Source organism: Rhinolophus sinicus, linkage group LG03 (assembly GCF_036562045.2).
Source record: "Rhinolophus sinicus isolate RSC01 linkage group LG03, ASM3656204v1, whole genome shotgun sequence".
In the NCBI taxonomy this organism is placed as follows: domain Eukaryota; kingdom Metazoa; phylum Chordata; class Mammalia; order Chiroptera; family Rhinolophidae; genus Rhinolophus; species Rhinolophus sinicus.
The window spans coordinates 156,493,730-156,506,394 of NC_133753.1; positions in this window are offsets into that span (position 1 = coordinate 156,493,730).

Consider the following 12,665-nt stretch of genomic DNA (forward strand, 5'->3'; position numbering starts at 1 on the left):
AACCTGCTCCAGCTTCACACTGGGGCTGTCTGAGCCCCCTGCAGGGGTGGAATGAACAGGCACAATCAGGAACTAGGAAGATTAAAGGGGCTAAAGGCTCAGATTTCCTTCATTCTTAATTATTTTTCCCCAGAGAGCCCAGCCAAGACCAGGAAATAAGAGTGGACCAGGGCACATACCTGCAACTGTTCTCACATTATAATGAAAGCAGAAGACATTTAGGGAAAACACCATCACAGCCCCCTCAGACTAAATCAAAATAATCTTAGAATCGCAGATGTGCGACAGCACATTCAAAGACAGCAAAGATATTCAGGGATCCATTTGAGGAGTTCTTAACATTTGGGGAGCCATGGATCACTCTAGAGAATATGACAAAAGCAATGAGTCATCTCTCCAGAAAACACATGTTGCAAACTATTTGGGAGGGTTCACAAGGTCCATGAAGCTATCTGGGTCATGAGCAAAAGACATCTAACCCAACTGTCTCCCACCCATTCTTACCCCACTATAAACGGAAAAAACAGAGGGCCCAATGGCTAAAGTATCTCCAGTTTTGAGTAGCCAGCACTTCAGCAGAGCCAAAGCTAGTTACATTTCCCTTGATTCCTAAAACAGAATTCTTTCTGCTGCTTTGTGAATCATTAAAATACATTTCTGTCATTTTTGTTTATATCTCACCCCCAAGATAAGTTTCATAAAACTCGGTATCTTCTGCTGCCACTCAACTCTAAAGGGGTCAACAGGGCAAACCGTAATAACTCCAGACAATTAAAGAAGTGCACCCTTGTTTTTATTTACAGATTGAGTGTTTTGCTTATTTGTTTGTAAAATTCTGGGGGAAAGAACGTTCTGATGAGAGCTGCCTGGCTACGTTTAAAGTGAACACCCAATTTATCCCTGTCAGTCCACTCCGGGATGTGACTCTGCTCAAACCATCCGTCACATGCACAAGTGTCCTTGTCTACTGCTGGCGGGACATCTTTTTGAAGCAGTTTCATCTTATTCTCTTTAGCATTCAGCTGAGAACTCTGTCCCCTTTTCCCTCTCTCTATTCAGAACATGGGCTGCTGTTCTTTCCAAATCAATGGTAAACCTTCCAAGTTGTCATGGAGCCAACCCCCCACCCCCACCCCTGCCACTGACTAATGAATCCTCTTGAAATCCAGGCCTGAAGTGTAAGCTATTATATTGCGGAGGACCCCTTTTGGGGTCCCTTTAGGCAATGAAGAAGGATTTGGGTGGGCTCTCATAGAACTTTGGAGCATGTAATATATCTTTATCACTTGGCGAGGGGTGCTAACTGAAAATTACTGTGGACCAATATTTTTTTGGATTCCTTGCTTCCTTCCCTTTGCAAGACCAAGAATTAGTCCTTAGAGAAGCAAAGATTCTAAGAAAATGTAGAACACTAGTTGCATAATTTTTTTAATCAAGTATGTAGAATGCTAACCTTTCCAAGATCGGTCATTATCTGGGTGCTTTAGTCATTGCCTAATGGAGAGTCAGCACAGAGCAAGAATGCAGGTCCCTGGGGCACTGGCTGGGCCTGTTCCAAGGAGGGGAGGTAGTGGTACCAGATTAGACCATTCCAGGCCACCAAGAGTGACTATTCTAAGCCACTGCCATGGCTTCCAAGGGCTGCCCACTTCATTTGTTCTCTTACCTAAAGGCTTACAGCCAGGAAGGTGCACACAGCAGAGCCACCTTTTAGGGACCTCTTAAGCGTCATGTGTTAAACTCCAGAGTCTGATTTGCCTCCCAAGAGCCAAATGAATCCAGGCAGCTACAGGAATGTGCCCTTTCCTTTATACCCTAGAGCAGCTTTAAGCCCGGCACATTCTGGGATCATCGCATTTCTCACATGGCAGAACCAGCAGACATCCTGGTGCTGGGCCATCACTGGGCAAGAGGTAGAGCTGCCCATGGCAGGGCCTCCCCAGCAGCGAAGGGAAGAAGAGTTGCTGCCAACCCTCTACATGGATGCCTGGCAGTGTGCATTCAGACGACTCCTGGAAGAGCTGGCCCTGCCTTGGCTTTCTGGAACTCCCTCTAAGCTGGCTACAACCCCATCCAGGAGTACTTCAAGGCCTAATCCTTCACTCACCAATAGCTTGACATTTAAGATCAAGCCCGCCTAGCTCACCTTCCCCACGCTGCCTGGGCAACTGCTTCTCTACCGGTCGCACTAGATGTGAGTTCCGAATCATCTACCTCTGCCCTCTCGCTTCCAAAGTGCTGATGCAGTATAAATTGTGTGACCTCAGGACCTTTCCTTTGCATTTTTAAAAGTCTGTTTTTCGCAGTTCCCCTTCTGGAAAAGAATTGAAAGCAGAGACTGCAACAGGTATCTGTGTACCCATGATCATAGCAGCATTATTCTCAGCATTCTGAGAAGAGTGACAAGGCAGAAAGAACCCGAGTGCCCATCGACGGATGGATGGATAAACAAAATGCGAATATACCTACAGTGGAATATTATTCACTCATAAAAAGGAAGGGAATTCTGACATAGGCCACAACATGGATGAACCTTGAAGAGATTACGCTAAGTGCAATAAGCCATTCACAAAAGGACAAATATTATACAATTTCACTTGTGTGAGTTACCTAGAGTAGTCAAATTCATAGAGACAGAAAGTAGAATGGTGGTAGCTGGGGGCAGGGGGAATGGGGAGCTATTGCATAATGGGTACAGTGTCAGTTTGGAAGGATGAAAGAATTTTGGAGATGGATTGTGGTAATGGTTGTACAACACTGTGAATGTACTTAATGTCATTAAACTGTACAATTAAAAGGCTAAAAAGATACATTTTATGTTATGTATATTTCACTACAATTAAAAATATTTAAGAGTCTATATTTGGAAGCAAAACAAAACAAAACAAAAAAACTAAACAAATGTCACCTCTTGGGGGTATATATGCTAAATGCAGTGCTGTAGAAGTTGAAGATAGATGCCACTTCTCAGGCTTCCTTTCACTTGTTCACGCCCCTCTTGTGCCTCAATTGCTGCCCTCAAGCTGCTGGTGGCTCCTGGAGGCCTGGAAGGCATGCCATGGGTCTTGGAGGCAGGCTATCCCCACAGGCCCAAGAAATGCCATCTTTCCCACATGTTTCTGCTGAGATAAGTATTCACAGTATGACATTTTGAGAAAAAAATTACATAAAAGCAATTTTCCTCAGTACTATTTCGGGACCTTACATGAGTCACTCACTCACTGCCTTCTGAAGTGCTTGCATGGCTAATGAGGGCTTTCAACGCACAATAGAGCAAGAATCCTTCAGAACTCTATTGGGATGGAGAATAAAGAAAATGCTGTTTCATTCTTAAGTTCATCCTGAAAAGTTAGAGTCAACTAGATGGAAGAATAAATGACTTAGATGTACTTGGTGCTTTGTCTACAAAGCCCACTACCTGGGAAATGCTAGCTCAATGCATCTAGAACCCACCGCCCCCATGCCTGCCTCAGCAATCTGTAATGCTTCCAAGAGCTTTTTGTGCCAGTAGTGAGAAACAGAGCGACGTGTTCCTAGAAATAAATCCAGCTCTCATTATGTGTAGGGTTCGAATCTTGCACTGAGGATGACCAATGATATTCACAATGACCATCTTTTGTAACTGCTGTAAGTACGAGAGACCTCAAGATTGAAGGGCCCCTAAAACATCCGTTCTAAAGTCATGGTAGATAGGCTACTACAGTCCTAGTACAAAAGCTTCTCATAGATAGGCTGTTCACAAGATAGGCCATTATCAAAAGATTAATGCAAATTAGCCTTACTTCCTACCTATCTCCCTGGTGGAGTGAAATAAACATGCATATGAGATTATTTTGAAACGTGTAAGTCATTACCAAAACATGAAGACTTCTGTCAGCTCCCTTTGTAAAAATGAGGAAACAGAGACACATCAACATATTAACAAATATAATGCAAGGCTGCTCTTAGTGGTTTCAGGACCTTCAGTTTTCCTCCTCACTCTACTTAACATTCTAAGTCCTCAAAATTCAAGGAGCTTCCACTTGCTGAAAGAGATTTAGAGCCCTTAGTCCATCCAATGAAGGGGCAGGAAGGCAGGGCAAAGAGCAGCCAAACAGGAGAACTCCTTCCCCTTCTCCTGTAAATGCACAGCAGAAAACCTACTTATTTTGAAAGGAGCAAATGATCCCTTTTAGAAGGGGACCACCACTTCCAATGGGTTTCTTTCTCCTCAGTGTCAGGTGGATGTTGCCTTATTTACTGTTTTCCTATTCGTCCCTCTGGATACTATTGCCACCAAAGAGAACCTCCTTTCAGGAATCTTTTCTGTCTCTCACACCAAAGCTAGCCTGTCCATCCCCTCCCCCATTTGTGTTGACTTCGTAGACTGTCAGAGAAAAAGCCAATACTAGAGATTCAGTCCAGTCCCAGAGAAATTCAGTGACTTGCCCACGGTCACACAGCTAATTAGTGGCACACCTAGCTAGTGGAATATCATTGTTTTTCTCATCACTTCGTCCTTTAGCTCTAGCTCAGTGGCTGGCATGTAGTAATCGCTCAATCCACATTTGATATAGTAAATGAATGCTTTTTGTATCTGACGTGGAACCAATCCTTCTATTTCTGGGTAGAACGGTGAAGAGAAATGCAATCTACCTTTATTATTTGTTTGACCAGAAAAGGAGAGGAACGGGAACCTGGGCTTAAAGGTTCGGAGGGTACGCTGGATCTTCTTAGTATTGAGCGTTGCCTTTCCTGTCCCCTGCACATCTAGGTTTAGTCACACTTTGTGCAATTTGTGAATAAGCACCATGCCTTGCCCTTGGTCTTGCATGAAAAATTACAAAATTGTGTGCATCTGTGTGTGAGGGGGGGGGCGCGCGAGCACACATGTATTAGAGAGAGATGGTGCAGAGGTCAAAACTTAATGACTAACTCTTGGTGGCAGGGACCGCAGGTGGCGAAGAACTGGAGTGTGGGCCTAGGACTGCAATTCCTATGCTACCAAATCCCTCCATGGCAGGCAACTGTCGACAGGAGGCAGCGTGTCCCATGTTCAGGTGAAAATAAAACTGAAGAAGAGCAAATTTTTACTCACTGTAGGAAATCCTGAACCCCATCTATACTCCCTCCCTCTGGGCTGGGAAAAACTGTGTTGCGCTCAAGCCCAAAGCTGCTTCCCATGTTGAGAATGACCCTGAACAGGTAACAACCATTAAGAGCTAGGATAGCTCAGGACTAGACTCTCGCTGGGCCCACTGATGGCTCCCTGGACCTGCTATATATCTGCAAATAGGAAGTGGAGGAATAGGTCCTTGCTTGCTAGAGTTTTGCATGTGGCTGATAAAGCTTTTTAGTATTTTCGAGGCCATGTGTCATTTGAGTAAAGAATGACGCTATGATTTTCAATCTAATTTACTATGAACTGTACTCCAAACTCCTTTTCAAACCTCAAGGCACTAAAAGGACAAAACCATTGCCTTCTGTCTTCTTTTGCCAAAGAAAATCAGGGCGGGGTCAGTGTTAGTGTAATTCTGTTCTCTGCCAAAAGGATGAGAAAGTAAGTATTGTCAGCTTATCTCAGCTCCTTTGTAAGAACAGACTCAGTGCAGACAAAGGCAAAAGGTGGTTTTGTGACCCACTCTCTCTTTTGCATATCCCTCCATATTAGTCTCTTATTTGAGGTCATGGAGCCTGAAATCCCCCCCAAGCAAATGTAGCAAAATTAAAAGTTTGTTAAACCTTGTTCAGACCTAAACAAAATTTGCATGTTGTAGTTAAATTCTCACAAAGAATGTTATCCAAAGAGCTTATTGTATTTTCAAGGACAGAATCATGTCTGACACATCGGTGTTCAAAAGTATTCCTTCCATTTAAAGTTATACAAAAGCGAGATATCACAGTAACAATGAAAAGACAGATGAGGAAAGGTTTTCTTCTGTGCAGAGACAAAAGACATGACAAAGCTTTTAAGTGGGCTCCGGTGGGTACTCAAGCCAGGCTGAACTAGCACCAGCAGCACCTCAAATGGCCCCATCAGCATGTTGACATTCAGTGACTTTTCACACTTCAAAATCTAAGTGACAAGCTTATATCATTGAAACCACTACAATCCTCGAAATGAGCAAGACTCTCAATACAGGTGGCTAAGAAGGAAGGAATTGTTTCAAAACCCACAATGAAGATGAGACAAAAATGGAAGTTGATATAAAACAATGTTTGAAATGAAATTCATGGCTTTTTGGCCCTGTTCCATCACTATTTCATTCCTACGTGGGGCTTCTAGAGAAATGCGGCTGGCTCCAGAGAGCAGATGAGAAAACTAAGGTTGAGCTACCTCAGGCCGGGTCTAGGGCTCTTAACCAAAAATGTCTGACCCTCCAGATTGTCTTAGTATGGTTTATAAGCTCAGAATAGTTTGTACATTTTTAAATCACAAGAATATTTGATCACACATAAACATCACATGTAATTCAAAATGTTTCAGTGTCAATAAAATAAAGTTTTATTGGAACACTTGTTCATTTACATTTTCTCTGTGGCTGAGTTTTATGCTACAAGGGCAGAATTAAATAGTTGTAACAGAGACCACATGGCCTACAAAGCCTATGATATTTACTATCTGGCTCTTTACAGAAAAGTTGCCCATCTCTTAGATCACACAGGAAATGAGTCAAGAACAGGGAATATTCTGAGTGCCTCTTCCTGGGACCAGAAGGAAAGAGGCTTGTTTTCCCTGTTCAATATTTCTTTAACAAGGCAGAGAACCCGGAGGTTATGCTGCGGTTGGATGCTGAGTCCTGAGATAAACTACTCTGTCATGGGATTCTGACCCCTCAGATCATTTCCAAGGTTGTACAGCCATTAAAGTAAATGATCTGTGCATTTCCAGCTCCTGCACTCAAGTTGCTTCCCCACCCCCTGCCCGCGCATTATCTCATGGTAAATAACAGACTGTAACAGCACAAACATGTAATTACATCAGCTAAACACTAAGGAGGGAAAAGAGATAAATGGTCTCCCAGTTTGTGGCATTGGGCTGAGTAACGTGTCTGACATTCCGCACACATCCCAGGGCAGACCTCTAGACTTGTCTATTGATAAAAGGACCCTCCCCAGATGATAACTGCTTAGATTGACAGTTTTAATGCTGCCTTGTTTTTATAAGGTCCAGATCCAGCGTCAAGCAGGTCTGGATCTTGGGGAGTTGGCATTTATCTCCTGACTGCCCCACCATGCTTCACACCCATGTATTCAGTGCTCTGCAGAGCTGGGAGAATGTTGCCCCATGTGGAGGGACTGATGGAAGACAATGTGGGATTGTTTCCCAACAAGTTCCAGTCATCCCTTTGTTAAGATGAGTCTGCAAAGCTGCTGCATCTGTGTGTGCTGTGAAGTCAGCACAATTGCCATTGTTTACAGCCGTTTGTTGTGGCTGCTCCATGTGCACAGATTTGGCCAGGGCGCAGATTTCCATATTAAAGTCATTCTTCTGAATGCTTAGTGGTTGGTTCTCCAGTTACATAAATCTTTGCCGACCATGCTCCTAGGCTTAGCCCAGCCTGGAGTGATTTGGGGTTGGAGGTAGCCCATGGAGTAGCCAGTGCCTTGCGTCTGAGGATAAACAGGCATCTTGAGATGGAGGGACAAGGCCAAAGGAGCACTCCACACAGAGGACACATGCGACATAGTTCTAGCTTACAACATGAGTTTGTCCAATGACAAGCATCCTAAAAAACCAATCTGAGCTTTGGAAATACTTGAATTCTAAGTCTTAAATTTACAAGTTTGAATCTTTTTAAGAAGGAAGAAAGGAAGGGTATGACGGTTTTTGATATGTCCAGCTGACTAGGCTAAACTATCGGGACAGAAAGGAGGGCAGCAGACATTTTGTAGCAAACACACCATCTCCCAGTTATTGATTCAAACACTAATCTAGGCACTGCTAGGAAGGGCTTATACAGATCTAATCAACGTCTTTAATCAGTTGACTTTAAGCAAGATTATCTTGATAGGCCTGACAATCAGTGGACGCCCTTTAAAGAAGCCTTGGGCATTCTCTGGGCTGTATTCCAAGTAGCATCTGGGTCTATGATTGTTTCCCTCCCTCCCTTCCTGCAACAGCTTCAGCCTGTGCCTGTGGGGTTCCAACCTGCTCCTGACCTTCCTTCCCAGACTGCCTGCCCACACATGGATTTAAGCTTCCACAATCATTTAAGCCAATTCCTTGTAATGTGTAGCTCCTGCCACTTCTGCCTCCCTGGTTGAACCTGATTCATACAGAGGACAAGCCAGTCTAGCTATGCAAACCAACACAAGATCACAGGCTCACGCCAATATGAAGTCCACCAGCAAATTTGTTCTCAGCTTTTTCCCACCTCCACCCCACCTAAAGGATGTGACACTTTTCCATCAAAACTATGGCTCACTTGGGCCTTGATTTCAATAAGGGGGTGTGTAAGCAACTGTCATAGAAACTCTCAAAGTGTACAGCTCAGAAAGCCTACAGAAGGTTCTCTCCTTCCTCCCACACTTCAGCCGGGGGTCTCCGTGGCGCAGGCAGGGGCATATTGGTCTCATTAAGTTGATATCGTGTTCACCCAAAAGAGTATCCAGGTAGGAGAATGTCAGGAATTGGAAATGATGGAGTGGTCACAGATCTTGATTCAACATAAGCTTTTCTCTGTTCTCCCCACTTTCGGTACCTAAACAGGATTAACCAGGACTTTGTCAGTTTGCATACTCTTAGAGTTATTATATACTCAGTAAATTGTCTGTGGAAAACCTTTTCTCTGTACTTAGATAATCTGTGTCCCACTTGGCCTTGGAGAGTCAGAGGAGGGAATAAGTTTGCATGGTGGTGTGAGAGGTAGCTGGCCTCCAACACCAGCCCATCCAGGGGTCCTCAGTTTCTCTAGGGAAGAATGCAAGGCCCCTCAGTGGTAAAAGAGGAGTGGGATGAAAGAAGGAAGAGGGGTGGGCAGGGATGGAGAAGACCCGATTTTATTTCAGCCTCCCCATCCAATTTCTAGAATCTCCATCTAAGGAGACCTCAGAATCTAGGTGGGGTCCCTGAGGTTAGAAACTTCTATTTGACTTTATGTTTATGTCAGTATGGTCAGGTCAACAGATCCCTGGAAACAAAAGGTAGGAGGTTTCTGCTTGTCGTTGACTTCAGAAATGACCAGGAAGAAGTTAGCACACAAGCAGTGTGGGTTTAAGGGCTCACTAATTTAAAATCGTAAGTATCAGAAGACACAGAGCACTACTCCCTATTAAAATCAACTAGCCCTATGGTTCTGCATCAGAGAAAGCACAAGATGGAAGCTGAGGCAGCAATCACTGAGAATGTTTGTCTCTTTCAGTGTCTCTGCTTGTGTGGACACCAATGGGCGCAACTTGCTTCTCAACTCAGAAATATTGCAGAAACAATATTTTCATATGTTCTTTATGAAAATGCTTTCTTTTATGGAACTTTAATCTTCAGGAAAAAAAGAAAAAAGCACTATTTCTTTTGGGATTAGACTATAGGCTAAATATCAATTTGGGAATAAACTTTGGCTAAGATTGAAGATTTCAATTGGCTGGATCAAGTTTCTGGAAAGTAAAATAAAAAGAAAGAAAATATTTGAGACAAGGCACTCCTTTGTGTTTAGCTGATTCAAAATCAACTTTATGTCATAGGGAAAAATGAAACTGGTCATGTGAATACTATTCCTGAAAGGAGGAAGAACATTTTTACCAATTAAAGATATGTATGCAAATGTATATATTTACACACACACACACACACACACACACACACACACACACAGAGCAGCCCTGTGGTTTCAGGCTCACCAAAAGCAAAAGAAATAATGCATATACACAACTATCACTTTGTATCTTTCAAAACTAAAAAAATTAACATTATTATAGAAACAATCCTGAAGCCTATTTGCCCCAATGAGGTTTATGAACTTTGCTGTAAAACAGGCATCACATCTGTGATTAATATATTTCTGAACCAAAAACTGAAGCAAAATGTCTGACACATGAAATTTGCAGGGGAAAGGAGAATAGTCCCAAACACCCTGGACACGTGGTGTTTGTAATGATGCCACATGTCCAATAGCACCATTTTTTAAAGTTCTTCAGTTCTGAGAATCATGTCCCACATGTTTTTTATATCCTTCCTCCCCGAAGGACCTAGAAGATTGCAGGTCATGCGACAGGCTCGATATACCTGGATGTTGCTTCATGGTTTATAAAATATCTTTACATTTCTTATTTCATTATTATAAGGACCTTGAAGTACAAACAAAGAAGCTATTATGACAGTACCCATTTTATTAAAATAAAGTACTAGTAAAGTCCCTCATTTTGTTGTTATAGAAAAAGGGGCTGGATGGCCAAGACCCTACAAATAGTAAATGGCAGAGCTGAGAATAAACACTCATTGATGAATGAATTGATTGAGTCAAGGAACTACACTTTATTGCCTATGTAATTGGCAAAGACAAGAATAGAACCAAATACTTGCTGATGTGGTTAGATGTGCATTACCAGGTAACTGCAATGAGTACATATTAGGAGAACCTCTCTATAAAGGAATTTAGCAATATATATGAGAAGTCTTTAAAATATCCAGACTTCCCCAAAAAATCCCAACTCTAGAAATCCATCCTACATGTAATCCAATGTCCAACAGTGGACTGACTAAAATATTTTGCATCCAAATGGCAGAACACTCTGCAGCCATTAATAATTTATCTTCAAATGATATTTAAAGACAGAAAAATACTCTTGATAAATATTAAGTAGCAAAACAAGATACAAACCTTGATTGTAGAATGCATTTTTAAAAATAAGAAACAAGGAAATACAATATTAGCAGTAGTTATCTTTGGGTGGTGTGTTATAGGTGACTTTTTTATTTCCATTCATGCTTTTCTTTATTTTCACATGATCAGAAAATAGTCCTTTTACCCTACTGAACAAATAAGGAGAGTGGCTGGGTCTGGCCATTCTAGGATCGAGAGCACCAATAATTTTCAGCAATTAAAATCTTGGCAGTTAGGATGCACTGGAATGGAATATGGCAGAGATGGAATAGAGACGAGAGGGAATGCTTCAGAGGGCCAGAACGGGGGTCTTGGGCCTCAGCACCTCCACAGCAGTGGGTAAGAAGGAGTCATAAGGATGGGACTCCAGGGCAGGGGAGAATAGGACAAGAACGTGATCAGTGCCCTGGGGGGCTCCAGGTGAGCAAGGCAGGGAGGGCTATGGAAATGCAATCGGAGGCAGTCAACCGATAGGCCTTAGGAACAGGAAGTCATATTATCTCTAGTCTTTCCCAAGTCTGAGATGAACAGGCCCCATGGACGATGTTATCAAGTCAGCTTTTCAGAAAGGAGTACAGGAACAGGGTAGTGAAGAAATGGGGAAGTCTCCATGAGCAGTTCCACCTCCTCAGGTTTTCAAACCCCAACAGCTGCCCCATTCCACAGCCACTACTTCCTTTAATCCTGGCCTGTTCCCAGGAGATAACTTCTACCTGTTAGGGCTCTATTAATTTCCCTTGTGGAAGGGAAACATATTAGACATATCTCAGAGTGCCCGGAAAGATGCTCCATATTCCTATGCCTCTGGGCTACAGTTTCTACATAAAAGAGACTTAAGAGAAAGAGACACACTGAGTGTTCTTGTCTCTCAGACATACCCCCTCACTAATCCCCTTTCTATCTATTGAGTTGCTGCAACTTCTTAGCTACTTCATTCTTCCCTCTCCCCTACTTCCTGCCACTTGTGATCTAAAGTGTGTATTCAGGTGGGGGTAAGGGTCCTCTGCTAGGAACTTCCCAGATTTCTTAACTATCAGCTCTACCAGCACACAGGTATTTCCCCTCCACTGGACAGGAGATTCATTCACCTTCTGGCTCCAATGAGGAGAAAGGTACAAAAAGGGGAGGATTCTGACCACCTCTTTATGACTTTGCACACACTGGGACCTTTTTCCGTGTCACAGGTAACTGGCAAGAGGTTGTAGGGCGTTGGTCCAGACCTTCTCAGGCTTGCCACATCAAGAGAAGAGTGTAGTCAGAAGCGAATGGGGACCAGCGAAGCTGTCCCTGTCTTAGGTTGCTGAAGTTGGTATGAAGGTGGTTTGACATCAAGGACAGCACAAACGTGCTTCAAATCCCTGCTGAGAGTATTATTGTGGAAAAGCTAGTTCATTCCTTTAAACCTTGATTTCCTCACATTTTAGCGGAAAAATACAAATTCCTTATTTAGATGGTGTACGAAAGACTATGACACAATGTGTATAAAGGATATCTAAATTTCTAGAACTTGGAATTCTTCCAATAAATGTTGGCAAATAGGAAGGTAGAAGCAAAACATGAACAAAAATCCCAAACTCTCACACAAATACCATTCTTCCGACTACACTTTCCTCTCCATTTGCTCCTGACATTTTTAGAAAAATTAGGGCTGACTGATGGGAGGATGGGAGATAGTTCATATTTTCATCATGTTTATTTGTGATATATGTTAAATATTCATATTAGAGAAGAAGGCTTATACACAGAAAGCTCAACTTGGTAAAGGAGGTCCTAGTGACATATTTAAAGATTAAAGGGGCTGGGGAATGAAAGAAAACACAAAAGTCAGTTTGAGGATACTTCAAAAATAAGGAGAATTAATAA